This window comes from Somniosus microcephalus, unplaced genomic scaffold, assembly GCF_052327205.1.
Source record: "Somniosus microcephalus isolate GS21.2 unplaced genomic scaffold, FLI_Smic_1.0 unresolved_chr4, whole genome shotgun sequence".
NCBI classification, from domain to species: domain Eukaryota; kingdom Metazoa; phylum Chordata; class Chondrichthyes; order Squaliformes; family Somniosidae; genus Somniosus; species Somniosus microcephalus.
In genome coordinates this window covers 42,757,477-42,782,320 of record NW_028225182.1, presented here as the reverse complement: position 1 = coordinate 42,782,320, position 24,844 = coordinate 42,757,477, and the positions used below count along the sequence as shown (strand labels likewise).

General features: G+C 46.5%; 1 pseudogene; it reads right to left on the bottom strand.

The window, feature by feature from the left end:
- The window catches only part of LOC147090640 (polyunsaturated fatty acid 5-lipoxygenase-like), a 157,789-nt pseudogene that overhangs the window by 48,829 nt on the left and 84,116 nt on the right, over positions 1–24,844 (bottom strand).

Here is a 24,844-nt window from a genome sequence, read left to right as displayed (position 1 = left end):
CCAGTAGTGAATCCTCCCTTATCAGGCTTCTTACATATTGGGTTAGAAAGGAGTTCTGTACACATTGTAGGAACTCCATGCCCTTATCCCCTTTACCTACCTCTTCTAGTCAATTAATATCGAGGTAGTTAAAATCCCCCATGATTATTATTCTATATTTTTGACACATTTCCCTAATTTGTTTGCATATTTCTTCCCCAACCTCCCTTCCACTATTAGGTGGTCTGTAGATTACCCCTATTGGTGTGATTGATCCTTTATTATCTTTTATCTCTATCCACATGGAATCTATTTCTCTCTTGCTGATAGCTGTGTCAATTTTTTCTACTGCCATTATGTTATCTCTAATAAGTACATCTACTCCACCTGCCCTTTTACCCTCTCTATCTTTTCTAAATATGTCGTACCCTACAATGTTTAATTCCCAGTCCTGATTTTTCTGTAGCCATGCCTCAATAATCCCTATTATATCTGGTTCTTCACAACATATTATTGTCTCCAGTTCCCCTGTTTTATTATTGTGTGCATTGCTGTACAGACGGTTTAACTCATTTATAATAGCAGTTCCTCTCACTTTACAGAGTCATAGCGTTATACAGCACAGAAAGAGGCCCTTCGGCCCATCGTGTCTGCACCGGCCATCAAGCCCTGTCTATTTTAATCCCATTTTCCAGTCCTTGGTCTGTAGCCTTGTATGCTATGGCATTTCAAGTGCTCATCTAAATGCTTCTTGAATGTTGTGAGGGTTCCTGCCTCTACCACCCTTTCAGGCAGTGAGTTCCAGATTCCAACCACCCTCTGAGTGAAAAAGTTTTTCCTCAAATCCCCTCTAAACCTCCTGCCCCTTACCTTGAAACTATGCCCCCTGGTTATTGACCCCTTTACTAAGGGGAAAAGTTCCTTTCTATCTATGCCCCTCATAATTTTGTACACCTCAATCAGGTCCCCCCTCAGCCTTCTCTGCTCTATGGAAAACAATCCCAGCCTGTCCAGTCTCTCTTCATAGCTGAAACGCTCCAGCCCAGGTAACACCCTGGTGAATCTCCTCTGCACCCTCTCCAATGCAATCACATCCTTCCTATAGTGTGGCGACCAGAACTGCCAGAACTTTAACAACCAGAACTCTATTTTTAACCATCTTTTTACACTCCTGTTCTATAACTGTATTTATTCCCTGGCCATCTATGTCCTCCCTTAGTTTAGTCTTTCTATGCTCTCCTTTCCTGTTTTGTTTATATTTAGGCTGGTTTCATGTCTTGTAGATCCCTTTTTATGAATGTTTCGTGCATTCAGATAAAGAGCCTTTCATCTTAACTTTCCCGCCTTTCACCTTAAATCACTGATGCCCTATTACCATTAAACTCTCTGTCGGTTCCTGTCACACTTTACTTATCTTTGCCCAAATCACTACGCTGCTCTATTGCCTTGACATTTCTCTTTAGAGTTCCAAATTCCTCCTCAGCTGACCCCTCCCCACCCCCTCCTTTTTAGTTTAAAGCCCTATCTACAGCCCTAGTTATTCGATTTGCCAGGACATTGGCCCCAGTTCTGTTTAAGTGGAGCCCGCCCCAACAGAACAGCTCCCTCGTTACCCAGTACTGGTGCCAGTGCTCCATGAATTGAAATCCCTTCCTCCCACACCACTCTTTGAGCCACGCATGTAACTCTCTGATCTGCTTGTCCCTATGCCAATTTGCACGTGGCTCAGGTAACAATTCTGAGACTATTACTTTTAAGGCTCTGCAGTTTAATTTGGACCCTAGCTCCTCAAACTCACTCAGCAGAATCTCATTCGTAGTTCTACCTATGTCGTTGGTTCCTATGTGGACCACGTCAACTGGATCCTCCCCATCCACTCCAAATTATTCACCAGCCATGAGGAGATATCCTTAACCCTGGCACCGGGCAGGCAACACAGCCTTCGAAACTCCCGGCCATGGCTGCATAGAACAGTATCTATCCCCCTGACAATACTGCTCCTGACAACTATAACCTTTCCACTCTCCCCACTTGAATGGCCTCCTGTACCACAGTGCCGTGGTCAGTTTGCTCATCCACCTTGCAGACTTTGCCCTCATCCAAACAGGCAACAAGAACCTCATAAAGGACAAAGGCTGAGGCTCCTCCAACAGTGCACCTGGGGTCCCCTTACCTGCCTGAGTTGCAGTCACACCCTCCTGTCCCTGACCACTAACCAGACCTGTACCACCACCTGCCTCCTGGATCAAAATGTCCAGATATCTCTCCCCCTCCCTGATGCCCCGCAATGTCTGCACCTCTGACTCCAGCTCAACAACTCTAAGCTGAAGTTCCTCGAGATGCAGGCACTTACTGCAGACGTGGTTGTCAGGGATCGCGAAGCTTTCCACAAACTCCCACATGCTGCGGTTGCGGCATGCCACCTGCACTGCCATCCCTGTGTAACCATGTTTTAGTTATTTAATTAATTAAAGTTTATGTATTTAATTAACTTAGCTTATAGTTTCATTTTTAACTAATAACTAGATCCAATTTAAGTTATAGGTAGATGAACTTAAATATTTACTTGTAACACAAAACACAAGTATTGGAGGCAAAAAGCAACACCTATTTCCCCCTCTGCTCCGAATTCCCACTCTCTCCAAATTCCCAACTCGAACACTCTATCTGCTGACACACAGGGCTAGATTTTCGGGGAGCCATCAGGCGGGGTTTCAGGCGTGTGGGGGGGGAGGGGGGAAATCCCGAATTTGGGGGTCCCGACACCATCCCGCCCAAAACCCCGCCCCACGTAAGTTTCAGGGGCGGCGGGTACCCGCCCCGCACTGGGACCCACCGAAACCAGGCGGGAAGGGATTAGTGCCAATTAACTGCCTGTTAACAGGTAGTTAACAGGTAGTTAACAGGCAGTTTTTAGCCTAATCCCTATTCTGAGGGGTTTCGTGTGGTTTTCCCGACGGCTCCAATCCACGCCAGGTAGAGCAGGCGGGCCGTCGGGTTGAAGGAGTTGGAGGGGTCGTGATGTCGGCGCTCAGGTGAGTGATGGGTGCATGAGTGCAAAGGTAAGTGTGTTTGGTGTGTCTAAAGTGTGTAAAGAACTTTTACTTACCTGTACTTACCTTAACAACCTTTCTTCCTGTAGCCGTTGGGAGCCCATCACTCAGCCGGAACTGAAAGCTGAACGGCTGCGATCTGTCAAAAGTGACAGCCTGCAGCTTTGAGTGCCAGTGAGAGTTCTAACTGAGTCTGTGCAGAATGACTCAGCTTAGAACTCAGTCTGTCAGTGTTTCACAGCTTCAAACAGCTGTGAGACACTGATATTTCATCTGTCAAGAACTTTGACAGATGAAATTTCAGTCTGTGACGTCACCTGTTGCCAGGTGGCCCTTAATGGGCCTGCTGAGCCCGCTGGGCGGGCTCAACAAGGTCAACCAAGGGAAAATCGCGCGGATTGGCCGGACGTCAAAGTAGGCGGGTCAAAAACCCGAAAGGGGAAGTTCCGCCTTCTTCCCGACAGGTTCGGCAAAATCTGCCCCACAGAGTTCACGAAAACAGAGTTTACTTTTATATCCTTGGAACCTTACCCAAGTTACAAGTGCTGACTCCTCTTCATGTGGCAATTGCCAATTAAAAGTCAACAAGGGGCACAACCAATAAAAACTGTAACATGAAACAAATAAAAAGGAACCTTAACAAATCAACTTAAAATTCCATTTCCAGTGGAGATGCTGCACTCCAGTCCCTGCGGTGCCCACCAGTTGCAGAAGGCCTCGAGCGTGCCGGCGGACACCGCGTGCTCCATCTCCAGGGCCAGTTAGAAGTGCTGACTAAGCTCCCTCCTCACAGTAATTAGCACCTATTCAAGACAAACACTTGCAGCTGACTGACAGTTAACTGCCGCTGACAAGACAGGTTCTGGTAACCTCAGTTTTTAAAGTTCGAAGTTAAATTCAAAATTTCACTTTTAAAGCTAGTACTCACCCAGTAATTAGCAGAGGCTTCCACTCTCCCCAAATTCCCAACTTTAAGACCACTCTCAGAGTAACCGCAGTCTCCTCCCTGATTGTCTCCAAACAGTTCAGAGGCACATACAATCAAATCCTCTGGATTTGATTTTGTCAATGGGGAGCTTTTGGAGGCGGGACTCCCACTTTTTGGGTTGTAGTCCCGCCTCCATTGACTTGTGGCCAACCCACGCTATATTCCCTTGATTGACCTTGTTAAGCTCGCCCAGCGGGCTCAGCAGGCCGATTAAGGGACACCTGGTTACTGGTGACGTCAGCGATTGACATTTCATCTGTCAAGAGCTTTTGACAGATGAAAAATCAGCGTTTGACAGCTCTGTGAAGCTATCAAACACTGACAATCTGTCTTCTAACGTGAGTCCTTCTACTCAGACTCAGTTAGAGATCTCTCCAGACCAGAAAGCAGAGGCTGCAGCTTTTGACAGTTCAGCGGCCATTCTGCTTTCTGTGCCGGTGAGCTGAGGGACTCCCGAGAACTGAAGGAAGCCTGCAGGAGAAAGTAAAGGTAAGTAAAACTTATTAAAACACTTTACACTTACCTCACACACTTACCTCTGCACACATGCACCCATCACTCACCTGCACAACAGACATTTCGACCCCTCCAACCCCTGCAGACCGACGGTCCGCCTCGCTAACTTGGCGTGGTTCGGAGCCATCGGGAAGCCCACACTTCAGGGCTAAAAATAGGGATTATGCAAAAAACTGCCTGTTAACTACCTGTTAACAGGCAGTTAATTGGCACTATTCCCCTTCCCGCCTCAGGGAGGCGGCTCCCAGCACAGGTCGGATACCCACCTCCTGGGACATTGGCATGGAGGCGGGTTGGGGGCGGGATGGGTTCCTGCCCCCCCCAACCGATTCTGCAATTTTCCCACCACTCCTGCCTCCAAACCCGCCTCCACGGGGCTTGGAAAATCGAGCCCTCTGAGCCTCACTAAAATCATCAATTCAATTCAATTCAATTCAATTTTATTTGTCATATATGCAGCAGACATGTGTACTGCACAATGAAATGTTGATTTTTACGAGTCCTCCCAACATTGAAATAAATATGGCATAGCAATGATAAAAATACTAATAGAAATACAGTAATAATAAATAAACAACAGTAATAAATAATAATAAATTATTCGTTCATGAGTCTTATGGCCTGGGGGTAGAAGCTGTTTCGAAACCTGCTGGTACAAGACCGTATGCTTCGGTATCTCTTACCGGACGGGAGCAGGGCGATGAGGTTGTGGCTGGGGTGGCTCGCGTCTTTGATGATTCTCAGGGCCTTCCTCCAGCACCTCTCGGGGTAGATATCCTGGACAGCAGGTAGTTTAATTCCTATAGTATGTTGTGCAGCTTTCACCACCATCTGTAGAGCCTTGCGGGGTGATTCTCTGTATGGACGGATAATTAGCCTCAGTTCATTTTAGGTGCGTAATCCCCTGTGCCCATATGTGCTCCCAGTGTGCGATAGTCTGTGCCAAATCCACGACCTCTACCAACAAGAAGGACAAGGGCAGAAGGTGCATGGGCACACCATCCGAGTTCCCCTCCAAGTCACACACCATCCTGATTTGGAAATATATCGGTTGTTAGAGGCCCAGAAGGTCGGTGCAGACATCAGCAGAAACTGTTGGGAACAGGCACTCGCCTGTGAGCGATTGGGCCCGGGTAACCTCTTTGCATAAAAATAAAACCAAACGAGAGCTGCATCTCATTTGAAAACAGACTACAGTGTAGTGTATGTAACCGTCCACCTTCAAGAGTTGTAGTGTATGTAACCGTTCCACCTTTAAGAGAACTATTTTAAGGGTTGCACTACTTTATCTTGGCTGCTGTATACTGTAATACCGGTGGTGACCACACCGGTATATAAGTGCTGTGTAATGATTTATTGGGCAGTTCCGCCCTGACCTTCGACTAGTAAAGACCTGTTAAATGTTACTCTTGTGGTCTGTGTAGTAATTCTCAATATAACACACAGACTTAACAGTGGCGACGAGTACGATCTTACCCTGCGGCAGAGATACATCCAAGGCAGTTTAACGGGCGTCGAGAAGAGGCATCCGCCCTCATCATTCTGCTGAGAAAAGACTCGGGTCTGCAGAGCAACGGAAGAATTCTAACATGAAGCCTTCCATCAGCAACAGGCAGGATCATCCCTTCTATCACGGTGGTGGGTAAGCCGATCAGCGACGAACAGCGAGTCGGCCACGTTGACTGTGAAGTAGGGGAGGGAAAAAAAATGGAGGATATAAGGGCGGAGAACTCGACCACGGCCGGGGAAAAGAGCCGGACAGAAGTCGGGGCCAGAGGCGCTGAGACTGGGGCAGCGTAAGGCACGGAAGCCGCGGTGAATGCAAACGCAGCCGGTGTGAGAGACCGCAGCGAATGCAAACGCAGCCGGTGTGAGAGACCGGGCTGCAAGCGGGCTGGGAGACGCAACAGCGTCGAGAGCAAGCTCGACCGCGACCGGTGAAAAAGGCCAGGCAGCTACCGAGGCCGCGAGGCGCAGCGACCGGGACAGCGAAAGGCGCGGGAGAAAATAAATTTTTAAAAAACGCGGAGAACTCAGCCGCAGCCAGGGGGGAAAGGACCGGACTGCAAGAGGGGCTGGGAGGCACGATTGAAAAACCGCTGGGGAGGGCGAACGCAGCAATACGGCAATCGCCATTACAGCGAGCGGGAGAGACAGAGCCCGAGCGAGCGGAAGAGACAGAGCCCGTGCGAGTGAGACCGAGCGAGCGGGAGAGAGAAGAGACCGAGCGAGCGAGGGAGACCGAGCGAGGGAGACCGAGACCGAGCGAGGGAGACCGAGTGAGCGAGGGAGAACGAGACCGAGCGAGAGAGTGAGAACTCGGTGAAGACAATCAGCTCAGACTCTGGAACTGATGATGGTAAGACCAGCCCATGTGCAAAAGACAAGTCTAAAATGGACTTGCAGTCTAATGATGGAAAAACAAAGGAGTGCATAAATGCTTCAGAAGAGAACAAAGTATCAGAACAGAATTCCACTGAACAACAACAACATAGTTTGACAGAGAATTCTGAGTCTGTCCAGTCTACAGACATGCACATTTCTGAGGAACACCGGGCTCGAACTCAACTCCATTTCAAACTACAACAGCAATTAGAACAAATGATTCGCCGTTTTGAGCAGGAGATGAATGCAAAGAAAAAGTTCTTTGACACAGAGTTGGAGAATCTGGGAAGACAGCAGTAGCAGCTGATTGAGAAAATGGAGCAGGAACACACAAACCGTCTGCGCGAGGAGGCCAAACGAATCAAAGCTGATTCAGTTTCTGAAGGTGCGTGCCCTAATCTGGTGGAGCAGGATGTTCAGCAACTGAAGGCGCTTGTTAGCAGGTTGCAAGCAGGAAAGGCTGATTTGGTTGCCATGAATTCCGAGCTCCTACTGAAGTTGGGTGCAGCATCACCGGACGATTCATTTGTGGAAATTCGAACGGTGGAGGCTGCGGATGATGGCGAATTAAAAGCAACAAAGGACCCCCAGTGCAAGGTTACAAACAGCCCTGCAGCCTATACGTCAAAAACACATGACGACGATACTGGGAAACGTCTGATGTCAGAAGAGTTAACGGTCAGCCAACTCCTTCATATGCTGAGGGACAAGACTCTGAAATTGGAAAAACTTGAACACGAGCTTCAATCTTCAAAGGAAAGGGTTTCGGAGCTCTCAAAAGTTATTGAAACAGCTGAGGTTGCAACACAGACTGAGAAGATTGCAGCAGAGCAGCCCTTGGATGCCAAGAGTACGCTGACTCATGTCAATGTAGAACAACAGAACGCTGAAACAGCTGCTCCAGTAGAGGGATTGAATAGTCCGAACAATCAATCTCCGAATGAAGTTGAAGTATTGAAATCACAAATGATGTCATTAGTAAAAGACTTGCAGGAAGCCCAGAAAAAGCTGGATGAAGCTGAACACATGAAGAAGTCTCTTCAGGAGAGATGTCTGGATTTGGAACAAAAGCTGGCTAACGTCCAGCTGGGCATGGAGGAAATAGAAGACAATAGAGAAGAAGCAGAAGATGATGACTCATCTGAACCATTATCACTCCCACCAGGTCACGCACGTGGTCCCTCTGAACCGAGCCCAATCAGTCGGGAAGCAGAAAAACTTCCCAAGGTACTCGAGCCTTTAGAAGTCAACAATGCTGGTTCTGAAGTTACGAAAGTTCAAGCTGTTAAGTCCAGTGAAGGACTATTAGATGAGTCACCCCAGCAACAAAAACCTACTACACCACCGAAAACTACTACACCACCGAGGCGTTATCCGGACCGAGTCAGAAAGCGCAGGAGGTGCCTCCGCAGAGACTGAATCTGTGAACTGTTTTTACATGAAGTTGTGTATATATATGTTATGATGATGTTATGTTTAATGGGGAATATATATACTATTAAGCTAAAAAGGGAGGATTGTAGTGTATGTAACCGTCCACCTTCAAGAGTTGTAGTGTATGTAGCCATCCACCTTTAAGAGAACTATTTTAAGGGTTGCACTACTTTATCTTGACTGCTGTATACTGTAATACCGGTGATGACCACACCGGTATATAAGTGCTGTGTAATGATTTATTGGGCAGTTCTGCCCTGACCTTCGACTAGTAAAGACCTGTTAAATGTTACTCTTGTGGTCTGTGTAGTAATTCTCAATATAACACACAGACTTAACATACAGGAAACTCTTTTTTTATCCGGCACCGATGGGACCGGTGTGGTGCCGGTTGATCAAAAAGTCCGGATTACAGAGAGGTATACTTACTAAGGTACGAGAGCCCCGTACACGGCCACAGATCCAGGCGTCCCTGTTGCATGGCAACAGGTGCAGGAACCCCGGTTACACGGCCACAGATCCAGGCGTCCCTGTTGCATGGCAACAGGTGCAGGGACCCCGGTTACATGGCCACAGATCCAGGAACCCCGGTTACACGGCCACAGATCCAGGCGTCCCTATTGCATAGCAACAGGTGCAGGGACCCCGGTTACACGGCCACAGATCCAGGAACCCCGGTTGCACGACCAGTAACATGAAGTAAAACTTACCTGAACCTACTCCTGAAATTTGCCGGTTAAGAGAGATTGCCGGTTATTTAGGTGCCGGTAAAAAGAGAGTTTCCTGTAGTTACATCAGATCATTAAAAAGTCGCAAAACGTGATTAACGGCTTCTTTACCAAGAGAGTGGTGAGAATACGGAAGAAGGAGTGGTTGAGGCGAACAGCAGAGATGCATTTAAGGGGAAGCTAGCTGAACACACGAGGGAGAAAGGGATATTGGGATATTGCAAGATCCTCCTTTTTGGGATCTTTTATTCCAAAAGATTCGACGTTGACCCAAATTGGTAGCAGAGATTAAAACTTTATTTCTTGATTTTATTCAGTACAATCAAGGATCAACAAGCCTTAAGCAGCAGTAACAAAGCATAAAGCATAGTCATACTACCCCGCTATGCCTTGGGAAAAGTCGCGGTAGGAGTTGTCTGGCCCCTCCGGCACGTCTGAGTCTGCTATTATTGCACCTTCCTGCACGATCCACCGAGTCTGGTATCCGCGCCTCCAGTGTCAGACTACTGTCTTTTACATTTAACCCTTACTGGGATCTCCTTTGTTAATGCCCTTTCTTTCCATCCAATCCTATGGAGGTTCCCTGGTCCAATCACTAACTTGCACTTAAACCTTCTCCTTTCTTTCTATAGGGTCTCCTGTGCCACCTGACCGTACCCAGGTTAATTCTTGCGTGTTTTCCCACTAAGTTATTTTTAAAGAAACAAAGCATAAAACATTCATTTTTTTTAAAGTCTTGTGCGAACCCCTTCCTTATCTGTCTGTTTGGCTACCTTAACAGTCCGGTTTCTATGGTTGCATAGGTACCAACCCCAGCCACTGCCTTGTTTTTCTTGAGTTATTATAACTCCCATCTTTTCAAGCTCTGTGGCTTCCTGTCTTTTAGTTTGAATGCTCTATTGTCTATGCCGCTTTATTCAACTCAGTCAAGTTAGCTCATTTTCCCATCTATCATTGCTGCAAGCCGGTTATGATTGGTTACTTTGCTTTGCGATTGAATTGTGATTACATATATGTGTGTTTATATAAAGTATTAATTGGCAAAATCAATGAGTTAACTAATAAGGAAATTAGCTATTATCTCACGGTCTGCTCCTTGAAGGGGAGGAGACTCTTCTCCGACACCTCACTCAATCTTATTTCTTATCCTTCTGCAGGAGGCCCATTAATTCTAAGTTATTAGCATGTCAATCAAGGCTTCTAAGCATAGGTCACAAGCAAAACATTATGCTACAGTGTACAGAAGACTGCAGCTTAACACATAATTGAGAAATCATGGACTTAAGGATTCTCCAGCGCTCTCTTTTTATCTGCATCCATCTTGTGGCTAATTCTTGCCATGTTTAATTTCTCCTTCACCCTCAGTTGTCCCAATCCAAATTCTATGTCACATTTTTTTTACATAACTTTTAACTTCAATCCCTGTGACAGGTACCAGTGTGGTTAGCGCTATTCTGATTGTTTCAAAGTCAGTTTCTCTATGGAATATGTGTCAGTGCCTTGATGATTTAAAAAGCTGTCTCACTCTCCTGTGCCACATTAACCATTTAATGCCATGCTGTTGTCAAGTAACTGAGCATGTCTGAGACTCGTTCTTCAGTACAGATTCACCATATATTTCCGCATGTTAGTTGCTTCATACGTAATAAATCACATCCGCGCACACATACCGGTATCTCAATATCATGCCACATGTATTACAAATGTATTACAAATGTATTACAAGCCAAATGTATGTTGAATGTATAAATGTCTTAATCTAAATGTACACTCTCGGGAGCCGCAAGCCTACATTTCGTTGTACTGCACTTGTGCACTAACAATGACAATAAAAGTTGATTTGATTTGATTTTGATGTGCCATCTGATACAATCCATTCTTGGGCTTTCAGGTGATCTTATCAACAGATCAGGAGGGCTGTCTGGAGATCTTTGCTCATCTCCCACTGCATGGTCCCGATGTCTCGGGTAGTGACCAGGCTATCAAATTCAGTTTTCTTAGAGTTCATAGGCAAGGACACAAACCGCTCCAAGAGAAAGCTTTCAATTTACTATTTTCACCTGCACGTTTCTGACTTTCACTAGAATGTACATTAATGCCAGATTGATACCTTTCGCTGAATTGCACCCAGGTGATTTATTCTAATTCAACTAAGAAAATGATTTTTTGGGGGGGAAAATTCCCATTTGGTGGTGTAAGTAAACATTTCCTGTTTCTATCTGACATGCTAAGTGGGGCATCTCATTAATTACCATTCTATCTCATTCATGATCCCTGGAGGAACTTTACTGTTCAATACAATATTCTCAAAATATCTTTAAAACAAAAATCAAATGTTCCCACTTGGTCCACGTTATTAACATTATTTTGTTTGTTTTTCCTTATTTTAGAGGACCTTTGATTTCCCAAAAATAACCCAATATATTGTGTCCGAGTCCATTTTATCAGTTCAGCAGTTAGATGAAGGAGGGTGGGGGGAGGCTCGTGTGGTGAATGGCCTGTTTCTGTGCTGTAAATATTAGTTAAGAGTACTATGTGTATTACCATTGCATATTTATACAGACACACTGGAGGTGAAACTATGGTGTAAGTTGTGTCACACAGAAACGATTACTACATCGCAATAATCCTAACGTTACTGGGAATGGTAATTTCAACAAAAGATGTCCCTTTAGACTCCCCCATCCCTCCTTAGTAAGTAACTGCCCCAGAGGGTTGAAAGCTCCCAGGTAACCATCAGGGATCCGGGAGGCATCCGCACACCCATCCCCGAGCCGCTCTGCCCATTAGATGTTGACGCTGTTCGCGATGTTCGTGGGACGCAGGTAAAAGTACTTCAGGGCCAGGTACGCGTTGCGCTCGTCGACTACGCGATCATAGATACATAGATACATAGAAGATAGGAGCAGGAGTAGGCCATTCGGCCCTTCGTGCCTGCTCCGCCATTCAATGAGATCATGGCTGATCCTTTAATTCAGTATCCCGTCCCCGCCTTCTCTCCGTAACCCTTAACCCCTTTTGCCCGTAGAAATATATCTAATTCCCTCTTAAATATATTTAATGAGCTGGCGTACACTGCCCTCTGTGGCAATGAGTTCCACAGGTTCACCACTCTCTGAGTGAAGAAATTCCCCCTCATCTCTGTCCTAAATGGTTTAGCCCTTATCCTTAAATTATGTCCTCTAGTTCTGTTCTCACCCGCCAAGGGAAACATTCCTTCTGCATCCAGTCTGTCTAGACCTGTCAGAATTTTATACACTTCTATGAGGTCCCCTCTCAATCTTCTAAACTCCAGTGTGTACATTCCTAAACTACATAGTCTCTCCTCATAGGTCATTCCCGCCATTCCTGGTATCAGCCTGGTGAATCGCCGCTGCACCCCCTCCATGGCAAGAACATCCTTCCTCAGATGAGGCGACCAAAACTGTACACAGTACTCGAGGTGTGGTCTCACCAGTGCCCTGTACAGCTGCAGCAAGGTATCCCTGTTCCTGTATTCTAACCCTTTTGTTATGAAGGCCAGCATACCGTTTGCCTTCTTGACCACCTGTTGCACCTGCATGCTCGCCTTCAGTGACTGGTGTACAAGAACACCCAGGTCTCTCTGTACTTCCCCCTCTCCCAATCTATTGCCATTTAAATAATAATTTGCCCTCCCGTTCCTGCACCCAAGGTGGATAACTTCGCACTTGTCCACATTATAGTGCATCTGCCATTTATCCGCCCAATCGCCCAGTCTGTCCAAATCGCTCTGGAGCTTCCTGGTCTCTTCCTCTGAGCCCACCCCCCCTCCTAGTTTAGTGTCGTCTGCAAATTTGGAAATGCTGCATCCGACTCCCTGATCCAGGTCATTAATGCAAGATCGATTGTCTTCAGCTCTTCCTGAAATTCCCTGATGTCATCCTTCACCGCCTCTTCAGTGAAAAACTCCTCATAATCACCGAGTTCTTGCTGCACAAAAAGAAATGGTTTGTATTCAGTTCGGGACGAGCATAGTCAGTGATAAATTGGGGCAACTTTGTACTGCGGGAACACGTTCACTAGGACCCAGAGCGAGATGGACAAACTCATTTCACACAGGGTCCTTACATCCAGCGGACTGAGGTAATGTTCATCCCCACAGTCGGAGCACTGGAACCACTGCACCTGGACTCCTTTGTGAAGAGGGTCCCGACATTGACACATAAACTATTGCTTCATTTTCCCTACATATGGATGTTACTCTAACTGGTCTGTAATTACCAACCTCGTGCGATACTCTTTTTTCCACCATTGGCACTACATTTGCCTTCCTCCAGTCCTCAGGAACTGCTCCAGTATTTATGGAGCTGTGAAAAATACCAACTGGGGAACTTCACCACCGGCGCAACTTGGCTGCATTGTGTACCATCTACAAGATGCACTGCAGCAACATGCCAAGGAACATAAAAAATAGGAGCAGGAGTAGGCCATATGGCCCCTCGAGCCTGCTCTGCCATTCAATAGGATTATGGCTGATCTTCAACCTCAACTCCACTTTCCCGCCCAATCCCCATATCCCTTGATTCACTTAGAGTCCAAAAATCTATCGATCTCAGTCCTGAATATACTCAATGACTAAGCATCCACAGCCCTCTGGGTCAGAGGATTCCCAAGATTCACAACCCTCTGAGTGAAGAAATTTCTCCTCATCTCAGTCCTAAATGGCCGACCCCTTATCCTGAGACTGTGCCCCCTAGTTCTAGACTCTCCAGCTAAGGGAAACAGCCTCTCAGCATCCAACCAGTCAATCCCCCTCAGAATCTTATATTTTTCCTTGAAATCACCTCCCATTCTTCTAAATTCCAGAGATTATAGGCTCGTTCTACTCAATCGCTCCTCATTGGAGCCAAGAATTAATCTAGTGAATATCTTCAACAGTACCTCACAAACCCGTGACCTCCACCACCTAGAAGGACAAGGGAAGTAGGCATGTGGGAACCACCACCTCAAAGTCAAACAGCATCCTGACATGGAAACATATTGGCCATTCCTTCACCGCCGCTAGGCCCAAATCCTGGAACTCCCTCCCTAACAGCACTGTGGGAGCACCTTCACCATACGGACTGCAGCGGTTCAAGAAGGTGGCTCACCACCACATTCTCAAAGGGCAATTAGGGATGGGCAATAAATGCTGGCCTTGTCAGTGATGCCCACATCCCGTGAATGAATAAATAAAAATTATATAATTTCCTTGAGGTTTCTGCGATGTGTCCGTCTGGTCCAGGAGCCGTGTGGATATTCAATCTGTCCAGTTTCTGTTACTAACTCCTACATATTTTAAGTATCGCTTTGCCCCATATGCTATGACTGGAATTCTCTGCGGTCCTCCTTTGTGAAAACTGACATGAAGAATCCATTCAATATAACGGAAACATCCTGATCTATAATAGCCTCACCCAGTTTATCCATTAAAGGAAAGAACTTGCATTTATATAGCGCCTTTCACCACCTCAGGATATCCCAAAGCGCTTTTCAGTCAATGAAGTAATTTTTGAAGTGTGGTCACTGTTGTAATGTAGGAAATGCGGCAGCCAATTTGCGCACAGCAAGCTCCCACAATCAGCAATGTGATAATGACCAGTGATGTTGATTGAAGGATAAAGATTGGCCACTTGTTATTTGACCTTCTGTCATTAACAAAGTTGGAAAATGTTTTTTGGCCCCTCTGCTCTGCTCAACAATCAGCGTCGGCAGAGCACCCCCTCCTGCACCGATGTGACATTTTTCCATTTCCCCCACCAGATGTCCTGTGGATTCCTGAAGCTGTGAATTTAATGTCAATTATTACAAAATATGTACCGCACAGAAACAGGCCATTTAGCCCAGCTGGCCCGTGCTGATGTTTATGCTCCACACGAGCCTCCTCCCACCTCTCTTCATCTCACCCCATCAGCATATCCTTCTGTTCCTTTCTCCCTCGTGTGTTTATCTAGCTTCCTCTTAAATTCGCCTCAACCACTCTCTGTGGTAGCGAGTTCCACATTCCCACCACTCTATGAGTAAAGACGTGTCTCCTGAATTCCCTATTGGATTTATGAGTGACTATCTTATATTTATGGCCCCTAGATCTGGTCTCACCCGCAAGTGGAAACGTCTAGTCTACATCTACCCTATCAAACCCTTTCATAATCTTAAAGACCTCTATCGGGCCCCTCCTCTGTCTTCTCTTTTCCAGGTGAAAGAGACCCAGCATGATCAATCTTTCCTAATAGGCAGTTTGTGTTGAATTAGGGGTTGTTGGTCCAGATTCAGATGGACTGAATTGACACTGTCCAACGTCCAACCCCTTTACAGGTGATAATTCAACTCGGACCCCTGCAGCCCTCTGGGAGGAGACTGCAGTCACATCAGGCTGGGCTGGATCAGAAACAAGCTCAACGTGCTGAATAGCCAGAGTCTACGCCACTGCCCCAGGACACCGACTGTTGAAAACATAACAGCAATGGACAAGAAGACGTCTATTATTGGAAAATCCTTTCAGAGTCTGCTTTGAGCTGGATTCCTGATAGGACGCTCTCCCTTCCTTCACAAGTGGGTAAGACCTCACAGCCACACCTTTGTTATCTCTAGACTTGACTATTCCAAAGCTCTCCTGGCCGGCCATCTTCCACCCTCCATAAACTTGAGCTCATCCTAAACTCTGCTGCCTGCATCCTAACTCACACCAAGTCCCATTCGCCCATCACCCCCTGTGCTCGCTGACCTACATTGGCTCCCAGTCCGGCAATGCCTTCATTTGAAATTCTCATCCTTGTTTTCAAATCCCACCATGGTCCCATCCCACTCCCTATCTTTGTCACCTCCTCCAGCCCTACAACCCTCCGAGATATCTGCGCTCCTCCAATTCTGCCCTCTTGTGCATCCCTGATTTTAATCACTCCACCATTGACGGCCATGCCTTCAGCTGTCTAGGCCCAAAACTCAGGAATTCCCTCCCTAAACCTCTCCGCCTCTCTACCTTTCTTTCGCTCCTCCTTTAAGATGCTCCTTAAAACCTACCTCCTTATGTGGCTCGGTGTCAAATTTTGTTTGTTAATCACTCCTGTGAGGCACCTTGGGACGTTGTACTACTTTAAAGTTGTTGAGTTGACTCGTCAATTCCTTACCTTTCCAGGCTGTGGGCGACTAAGGGCCCAGGTGATTGCCATCTGCATGCAGGACTGGGTGATACTCGGCAGGGTGTCCATGATGTGCTCCATAGTCACTGCCCCCTTGGTGATGGGAGCCGGTCTCCTCATCGAGCAGGGTGAGTTAGGCACCCAGGCAGCCCAGTCGTACTGTTGAGTGGCGGAAGGAAAAGCAAATTCAGTAAGTTGGAAAGAACATATTAGCATCGAGAGGGAGGAGGTACTAGCGGTTTTAGCAGGCCAAAAAGTGGATAAATCCCCAGGCCCGGACGAGATGTATCCCAGGCTGTTGTGTGAGGCAAAGGAGGAGATTGCAGGGGCTCTGACACAAATTTTCAGAACCTCTCTGGCCACAGGGGATGTACCAGAGGACTGGAGAACAGCTAACGTAGTACCATTATACAAGAAGGGTAGCAGGGATAAACAAGGGAATTACAGCCCAGTGAGCCTAACATCTGTGGTAGGGAAATTATTGGAAAAAATTCTGAGGGACAAAATTAGTCACCACTTGGAGAGGCAAGGATTAATCGGGGATAGTCAGCATGGCTTTGTCAAGGGTAAATCATGTCTGACCAATCTGATTGAATTTTTCGAGGGGGTGACTAGGTGTGTGGATGAGGGAAATGCTGTGGATGTGGTTTACATGGACTTCAGTAAAGCTTTTGACAAAGTCCCGCATAGGAGACTGGTTAAGAAGGTAAGAGCCCATGGGATCCAGGGTGCCTTGGCGCGTTGGATCCTAAACTGGCTGAGTGGCAGGAGGCAGAGGGTGATGGTCGAAGGTTGCTTTTGTGACTGGAAGCCTGTGTCCAGTGGGGTACCTCAGGGATCGGTGCTGGGTCCCTTGCTGTTTGTGATCTACATAAATGATTTGGATGAGAATGTAAAAGGTATGATCAGTAAGTTCGCAGATGACATGAAAATTGGTGGGGTGGTAAATTGCGAGGAGGAAAGCCTCAGGCTACAGGACGATATAAACGGGTTGGTCAGATGGGCGGAAAAGTGGCAAATGGAATTTAACCCTGAAAAGTGCGAGGTGATGCATTTTGGACGGACAAATAAGGCAAGGGAATACACAATGAGTGGTAGGACCCTAGGAAGTACAGAGGGTCAGAGGGACCTTGGTGTACATGTACATAGATCCCTGAAGGCAGCGGAACAGGTAGATAAGGTGGTTAAAAAGGCATATGGGATACTTGCCTTCATTAGCCGAGGCATAGAATATAAGAGCAGGGACGTTATGATGGAGCTGTACAAAACGCTGGTGAGGCCACAGCTGGAGTACTGTGTGCAGTTCTGGTCGCCTCACTATAGGAAGGATGTGATTGCTTTGGAGAGGGTGCAGAGAAGATTCACCAGGATGTTACCTGGGATGGAGCGCCTCAGCTATGAAGAAAGGCTAAACAGGCTGGGGTTGTTTTCCTTGGAGCAAAGAAGGCTGAGGGGGGACCTGATTGAGGTGTACAAAATGATGAGGGGCATAGATAGGGTAGATAAAGAGGAACTTTTCCCCTTAGTAGTGGGGTCAATAACAAGGGGGCATAGATTCAGGGTAAGGGGCAGGAGATTTAGAGGGGATTTGAGGAGGAACTTTTTCACCCAGAGGGTGGTTGGAATCTGGAACTCACTGCCTGAAAGGGTGGTAGAGGCAGGAACCCTCACAACATTCAAGAAGCATTTGGATGAGCACTTGAAATGCCATTGCATACAAGGCTATGGACCAAATGCTGGAAAATGGGATTAGACTGGACAGGGATTGATGGACGGCGCAGACACGATGGGCCGAAGGGCCTCTTTCTGTGCTGTAAAACTTTATGACTCTATGACAACGCAGCTTTCACAATCCGAGTGCTTCACAGCTAGAGGTGCCAACCTTCTCGGAGTCTCCAGGAGTCTCCCAGAAAGGGTGATTAATCTCCTGGGCACCGCTGCTAGCAACCCGGGAGAAAAGTACTTTACGTTCACTCTTGCGTGCCTGTGTACATTATTTGTTTTTTTCTTGTCCCATTACCGCCCCGTTTTGCCTCGCACCATCATCCCTTTTGTCATTAATCACTCCTGCCTTCCACCCTATCGCAGACTTTCCCTTTCGTTCTTTCCCCCCGTTTCCTCATTGAGACATACAAGATTCTGAAGGGGATTGCCAGGGTAGATGCTGAGAGGTTGTTTCTTCCCCTGGCTGGAGAGTCTAGAACTAGGGGGCACAGTCTCAGGATAAGGGGTCGGCCATTTAGGACTGAGATGAGGAGGAATTTCTTCACTTGTGAATCTTTGGAATTCTCTATCGCAGAGGGCTGTGGATTCTCAGCTGTTGAGTATATTCAAGGCTGAAATCGATAGATTTTTGGCTCTAGGGGAATCAGGGATATGGAGATCGGATGGGAAAATAGAGTTGAGGTCAAAGATCAGCCATGATCTTATTAAATGCTCGAGGGGCCCTGTGGCCTACTCCTGCTCCTATTTCTTATGTTCTTATGTTTAATTCCTTTCCCTGCCGCTGTGTTTGTTTAAATCCTGCTACATTTGCTGATGGGTCGATAACCAGAGGGCATAGATTTAAGGTGATTGGCAAAAGAACCAGGAGGAAACACTTTTGTAGTTGCACTAACAACATCAGAGACACATATTCCTCTTTACTGTTATTTCCATCCCTTGGAAAATCTCGATTGCCCGTGTCCTAACTCGCACCAAGTCCCGTTCACCCATCACCCCCTGTGCTCGCTGACCTACATTGACACCCGGTCTGGCAATGCCTCGATTTTAACATTTTCATCCTTGTTTTCAAATCCCTCCATGGTCTCACCCCCTCCCTAACTCTGTAACATCCCCCCGAGGTATCTGCGCTCCTCCAATTCTGCCCTCTTGCGCATCCTCGATTTTCATCGCTCCACCATTGGCGGCTGTGCCTTCATTTGCTCTGGAATTCCCTCCCTAAACCTCTCCGCCTCGCTACCTGTATCTCCCCTTTTAAGAGGCTCCTTAAAACTTAGCTCTTTGACCAAGCTTTTGGTCACTTGTCCTACTATCTCCTTATGTGGTCGCTGTCGAATTTTGTCTGACAACGTTCCTGTGAAGTGCCTTGGAATATTTAAATGCATTAAAGGCACTGTATAAATGCAAATTGTTGTTGTCTTCAACACGCACAGATGCCAGCAGTTCCCCCCTTCCCCCAGTATCTTGGCCTAATGACTGCTCTTTTGTGTGAGGCTGGTCTCTGACCCGCTCTATCCCCGTGTCTGTCTCTCTCTCTCTTTCTCTGCCTCACTCCTTCTCTCTCTCTGCCTCCCTCTCCCTCTCTTTGTTGGAAAGTCTGCATGTGTGAATGTTTGGCGACAACAGGTTGGAGCTCAATTGCGATGATTCTGCAGTTCAACAGCCACCAACACTCAATGCCTAGGCCTCACTCAGCAAGAATGTTCGCTTGAGTGAGGTGCCAAAGAGTGCCAGCCTCTGTGGAATTGTAACTCACCCCTTGAGGAGAGAAGGAGAGAAAAGGGCAGGAAAAGTTAAATAAACCAACAACAAAACAGAGAGCCTGAGCGATGTGGAAGGGTTACCTGTCCATTGTTCATGGCCGCGTGCTGGGCACTGCAGGTGAAGATCACCATGGTGAGGAACTTGCAGAGTTCAATCCTGGTACTGAATGACGTCAGGATTCCTAAAAAAAATAGACTGTTTCAAAAACAAAGTTGACTGGATGTATCGGAGACCAAATCGAGAGAGCTTCACTCTGCACCTGCCTGGGCTGCACCTGCGTTGGGAGTGCTGAGTCAGGGGATGTTCGCGATTGTCCCTCAACCTTTATGAGGCCAAAAACAAGTCAAACCTCCCTCAGTATACATAAGAACATAAGAAATAGGAGCAGGAGTCAGCCATACGGCCCCTCGAGCCTGCTCCACCATTCAGTAAGATCATGGCTGATCATCAGCCTCAACTCCACTTTCTCGCCCTATCCCCATACCCCCTGATTCCCTTAGTGCCTCTACTGTCCCATCGAACACTCCCACCTAGGGGAGGAACATCCATCATTGCTTTGGGTGTGCTCCAAAGATAAGAGATCATTGAATAATGAGGGGTTCTGATAGAGAAAGGAGCTAGAAACTTTCATTTGCCAAGTGGGTAGTTGACTCAGAGACTAGGATCCTGAAATTAAATAAAGGAAACTGCGATGGTATGAGGCGCGAGTTGGGTAGGATTGATTGGGGAATGTCACTCAAAGGGTTGACGGTGGATAGGCAATGGCAAACATTCAAAGACCGCATGGATGAACTACTGTCAGGGTGGCTGTCACGGGGCCATGTAGACATGGGGCCATGCTGTCCGGGCGAGGCTGGTTCTGGACCCAAGTGCAGACAGACGAGGCGAGAAGCAGATATGCAGTCTTAAATAACAGTACTTTACTAGAATCACACAGGTAAACAGTTACAAAACATAGGAGCTCAAGACAAGCTACCACATAGGCAAATGGCTAGTCAAGATAGGAACTCAAGACAGGCTACCATGTGGCAACCAGCTTGTCAAGACTGAGCTCAAGACAAGCTACCCCAGGGCAACCGGCTTGTCAAAATAGGAACTCAAGACAAGCTACCGTGAGGCAACTGGCTTGTCAAGACTGAGCTCAGGACAAGCTACCACAGGGCAACCAGCTTGTCCAAACTGAGCACCTTATCAAGACTGAGCAACTTGTCAGCACCTTGTCAAGACCGAGAACAAAGGGAAGAACCACAGAACTTAAATACAAGCAAAACAGAACACAGATAAACAGTTATAGACATAGGAGCTCAAGACAAGCAACCACTAAGGCAACCGGCTTGTCAAGGCAAGCTACCACATAGGCAACAGGCTTGTCGAGACTGAGTACCTAGTCAAGACAGAGCACCTAGTCAAGACAGAGCACCTAGTCAAGACTAACTCCCTTGTCAGGACTGAGCACAGAGGGAAGAACCCACAGAACTTAAATACAAGCAAAACCAGGTGAAACCAATGAACCTGATAAAAGGCAGTTAAGTAAACAAGTAACAATTTAGCAAAAGGAAACCAACCAGTGAAGGTGCCATCTAGGGGTTACTGAAGGAACTGACCGGCACCCTCACAACTACAGAATTTGTTCATCCCAGTTTGGCATAAAAATAAAACAAAAAAGGTGACTCAACCATGGCTAACAAGGGAAATTAGGGATAGCATAAGATCCAAGAAGAGGACATATAAATTGGCCAGAAAAAGAAATAAACCTGAGGACTGGGAGCAGTTTAGGATTCAACAAAGGAGGACAAAGAGATTAATTAAGAAGGGAAAATAGAATATGAGAGTAAGCTTTCAGGGAACATAAAAACTGACTGTAAAAGCTTTTATAGATATGTGAAGAGAAAAAGATTGGTGAAGTCAAGCATAGGTCCCTTGCAGTCAGAATCAGGGGAATTTATAATGGGGAACAAAGAAATGGCAGACCAATTAAATACATATTTTGGTTCTGTCTTCACAAAGGAGGACACAAATAACCTCCCAGAGATGTCGGGGAACATAGGGTCTGATGAAAGAGAGGAACTGAAAGAAATCAGTATTTGTAGGGAAATGGTGTTAGGGAAATTGACGGGATTGAAGGCCGATAAATCCCCAGGGCCTGATAATCTACATCCTAGGGTACTTAAGGAAGTGGCCCTAGAAATAGTAGATGCATTGCTGATCATCTTCCAACATTTGATGGAATCTGGAACAGTACCCATGGATTGGAGGGTAGCTAATGTTACCCCACTATTCAAAAAAGGTGGTAGAGAGAAAATGGGGATTTACAGACCGGTAAGCTTGACATCGGTAGTGGGGAAAATGCTAGAGTCCACAATAAAAGATGTAATAGCAGAGCACTTGGAAAACAGTGACAGGATCGGACAAAGTCAACATGGATTTACAAAAGGTAAATCGTGCTTGACTAATCTACTGGAATTTTTTGAGGATGTAACTGGTAAAATAGATAAGGGAGAACCAGTGGATGTGGTGTATTTGGACTTTCAGAAGGCTTTTGATAAGGCCCCGCATAAGAGATTAGCATGTAAAGTTAAGGCACATGGGATTGGGGGCAAGGTATTGACTTGCATAGAGAACTGGTTGGCAGACAGAAAGCAAAGAGTTGGAATAAACGGCTCTTTTTCCGAGTGGCAGGCAGTGACTCGTGGGGTACCGCAGGGATTGGTCCTTGGACCCCAGCTAGTCACAATATATATTAATGATCTAGACAAGGGAACTAGATGTAATATCTCCAAGTTTGCTGACAACACAAAGCTGGGTGGGCGTGTATGCTGTGAGGAGGATGCTGAGAAACTCCAGGATGATTTGGACAGGTTGGGTGATTGGGCAGAAGCATGGCAGATGCAATATAATGTGGATAAATGTGAGGTTATCCACTTTGGTAGCAAAAACAGGAAGGCAGATTATTATCTGAATGGCAATAGATTGGGAGAAGGGGAAGTGCAACGAGACCTGGGTGTCCTTGTGCACCAGTCGCTGAAGGTAAGCATGCAGGTGCAGCAGGCGGTTAAGAAGGCAAATGGTATGTTGGCCTTCGTAGCGAGAGGGTGTGAGTACAGGAACAAGGATATCTTGCTGCAGTTGTACAGGGCCTTGGTGAGACCACATCTTGAGTATTGTGTGTAGTTTTGGTCGCCTTATCTGAGGAAGGATGTTCTTGCCATGGAAGGAGTTCAGCAAAGATTCACCAGGCTGATACCTGGGATGGCAGGAATGACGTATGAGGAGAGATTGGGTCGATTGGGCTTATACTTGCTGGAGTTTAGAAGAATGAGAGGGGATCTCATTGAAACTTATAAAATTCTGACAGGACTGGACAGACTAGATGCAGGAAGGATGTTCCCGATAGTCGGGAAGTCCAGAACCAGGGATCACAGTCTAAGGATAAGGGGTAAGCCATTTAGGACAGAAATGAGGAGGAATTTCTTCACCCAGAGAGTGGTGAACCTGTCGAATTCTCTACCACAGAAGGCAGTTGAGGCCAATTCATTAAATATATTCAAGAAGGAGTTGGATATATTTCTTAATGCTAAAGGGATCAAGGGGTATGGGGAGAAGGCAGGGACAGGGTACTGAATTTGGATGAGCAGCCATGATCGCATTGAATGGCGGAGCAGGCTCGAGGGGCAGAATGGCCTACTCCTGCTCCTATCTTCTATGTTTCTATGTTTCTATGGGTCGGCAACTAAAGGTCATAGATTTAAAATAATTGGCAAAAGGACGAGAGGGTGAATAAGGAGAACTTTCTTCACACAGAGGGTTGTTAAGATCTGGAACGCACTACCTCAAATGGTGGTGGAGTCAGAGTCCACAGGAACGTTCAAAAGGCAATTGGACTTGTATTTGAAGAGGACTAATTTGCAGGGTTATGGGGAGAAAGCCAGGGTGTAGAACTAATTGGCTCTTTCAAAGAGCCGGCACAGGCACGACGGACAGAATGACCTCCTATGCTGTACGATTCGATGATTCTATGATATCAGAGAGAGAATCCTGGTCCTGGGACTCTTTGAAAGTTAAGGGTTCCATTAGCAGCAGTTTTTGCTCACGCACCAGTTTACATTCACTTGCCTGAATTTTTAAGGTCTTGTAATCCCACTTCAGTGAGGTCCTTAATCCAGGCCTGAAGCTCAGGATCATCCTTCACTTGCTGGTCATTCTTGTAGTAGAACAACACAATCTTGGTGACAAACCTGAAGTATTAAGGATCGGTCATGAGTACAAAATCTCTTTACATGCTATGTACAGCCTTCAGTTTTTTCAAATTCATTCTATGAATGTGGGCATTAATGGCAAGACCGGCATTGATTTACAATACCTAGTTTCCCTGAGGAGGTGGTGGTGAGCCGCCTGCTTGAGCCACAGTAGACGGTGTGGTGAAGGTGCTTCCACAATGCTGTTAGGTCGGGAGTTCCAGGATTTTGACCCACCGACGGTGTTATAACCGAGTCGTAAGGTCCAATTAATTGATATAAGTGAGACTTCAGGAACTCAAAACTTTACTTTTAATTGACACAGGATAAGGAGAGAACAGAGCTCTCACAGCTACAGGCATGCACTCTGTATTTCTACTGCACGAGCAAACCAAAATGGATGATCCTATGAGTCATTCCCACAATGCAACATTACCTTAAAACACTGGTAAATGAACCCTTAACATTTGTCTCCCTCTGGTGGATAACTTAAGCATTACATCCGAGATTACTATATCCCCCCACTCTTAAGTTACAACAATTCTTAACAACATTCTTAAAAAGTCCATAAGGAAACTCCTTTAACGATAGTCCATCCTGAACAAATTTAGCAGGTCGTGATCAATCGCTCTGGCGGCTTGTGAGTCCTTGTTGAACGTCTTACAGTCAAGTCCCTGCTTGGTTGTGGTAAAGCCACCTGCTGCTCCTGAGCAGTACTCAGAGTATCTGACTCTGCTACGGTGGTTTCCTCTTGATGAAGGGGTCCAGGTGTAACTGTCTCTGTTCGTGGTGGTGGGACCACCAATGCATTTGGATAACTGGGGACCAACCTGTCCTCCAACCTTTCCCCTGGAACCTCCAGTTCGATCTCCCTTTGTCTGGTCAGTATCTGATCCACATG